The sequence below is a fragment of the Schistocerca cancellata genome, chromosome 12, assembly GCF_023864275.1.
Source record: "Schistocerca cancellata isolate TAMUIC-IGC-003103 chromosome 12, iqSchCanc2.1, whole genome shotgun sequence".
Classification (NCBI taxonomy): domain Eukaryota; kingdom Metazoa; phylum Arthropoda; class Insecta; order Orthoptera; family Acrididae; genus Schistocerca; species Schistocerca cancellata.
In genome coordinates, this window is record NC_064637.1 from 118,001,386 (window position 1) to 118,003,609 (window position 2,224).

Here is a 2,224-nt window from a genome sequence, read left to right on the forward strand (position 1 = left end):
TCGATGTCGTTAAGGGGTAATGATAGCCCGCCTCCTTTGATCCCATCTCTGTTTCAGTCACCACAACCTCTACAACACACATCCCAGCAAGAAAATGGCACAGTTCCTGACCTATGAATGGCTGAGTCCTCTGCAGTTCTGGGGTAATGTCCTGATGCCAACACAGCTAATACTGGTCACTTTAACTTAAAATGCTTTGTTTGAAGTTTATATAACAGCATCTGAGTTGTATATACAGAGGTGTAGTGGCTTTTTTTTCAGAGTAGCTGTTTTTCTCCTAACAAAAGTAGGCTGAAAATAATTACCATAGTTATCAGTTTCAGTAGATTTGCATTGGTCATAATTTGTTGTTAATATTATTTACTGAAGTTGCCAGCAGTGGCTTCTTCTTCCTGTTAAAGTATAATTTGTCACATTCCACATGTCTGAAGACTAACCTTCATGATGGGATTGATGGAATGTGACATGTGAAGATCAGATATATGCCAAGCTTTTAAAGGATGGTGGGACACAGCTGGAATTAGAAGTTGTGTCTTTAATAGAAACAATTTGGAAGACAGAAATCATACCTAAAGACTGGGAAACCAAAATTATATACCCCATATTTAAGAAGAATGATCCCCTTGTGAGTGAGAACTACAGAGGACTTGCTTCGCTGGATGTCACTTATGAAATCCTATCAGTGTCCCTATTAAACAGATTGACCCCAAAAAGTAATTAAAGAACTAACTGGGGACTACCAATGTGGTTTCCACAGAAATATATCCACATTAGACCATTTTTTCGCCTTAAGACAAATAACTGAGAAGGGGTGGAAATTCAGTTTAGATGTCCTGTTAGTATATGCTGTTGTATGTGATAGAATATACCAACAGATGCTCCTAAATATAATGATGGAATTTGAAATACCCTCAAAGTGAAACAGATTAGTTAAAATGTGTACAGATGAAGCTGAAAATTTTAAGGTGTACACTGGACTGAGACAAAGGGATACCATTTCACCTATTTTATTTAGCTTCACCGAGGAAGGTGGTGCAGTGGTTAGCACACTGAACTCACATTTGGAAGGATGATGATTCAAACTCACATCTAGCTTTCCTGATTTAGGTTTTCCACGATTTCCCTAAATCACTTCAGGCAAATGCTGGGATGGTTTCTTTCAAAGGGCATGGCTGACTTCCTTCCCTGTCCTCCCCTAAGCCAATGGGACTGATGACCTTGGTGTTTGGTGCCCTTCCCCCAAATCAACCAAGCAGCCAATTTAACTTCATCTTAAAGAAAATCAATAGAGAATTTAATAAAACTAATCCACATGGGATCCAAATGTAGGTGGTGAATATTAGTAGACTTGCCCACACAGATGATGTAGTATTAATAAGTTGTTCCAAAACAGAACTGACCAGAACAATGCAAAATTATTACAAAATTGCTGAGACAACAAGATTATGTGTTAATGAAGAAAATACCTGGTCATAAGAATGAAATTCAAAGTGATGCACCTTTGGCTGTGGATGGATTCATTTTTAAGATAGTTGACCACTTCAAGTACTTGGAATATTTTACTAATGGCAGTAGAACAGATATAAAATAGATACCCATTTAGCAACAGTGAATAAAGCACTCTTTAGTTTTATCAAAATCTTAAAGAAAAGATCACTTGATACTAACTACAATGTTGACAGCATTATATGGATGTGAAGCTTTAATATTTAGAAAGTAAGATGATATAAAACTATCAGAATCTGAAAGAAAAATACTAAGAAAAATCTATGGAACAGTGCACGAAGAAAATAACGTGGAATGGAGGATAAGAAAAAATGAAGAATTACAAAAGCCGTATAAACATCGTAATATCGTCAAAGTGCTAAAGAAAAGAAGGTTGAACTGGGCAGGTCATATGGCAAGAATGACAGAATAGACTATCTGGGATAGCATTCTGTAGGACAGCAGATGTAATGAGAGGAGGAGGAAGTCCCAGAATGAGAGGAAGAGGAAGTCCCGGAATGAGAGGAAGAAGAAATGAGGGAGGACACCCCTAGGATGAACCATATGGATGAACAGTGCATTTGACTGAAAGAAATGGAAGAGGCTCATAGAACAGGTGTGTGTTCAATAATGACCTTGCCATATGCAAAGCAAAGTAAGAATGAATTAACTGTGCAAAAAGGAGATTGCTTACAAAACAGTTGTGCAGCCATTGAGTAGAAAACTGCTCTACTGTGTG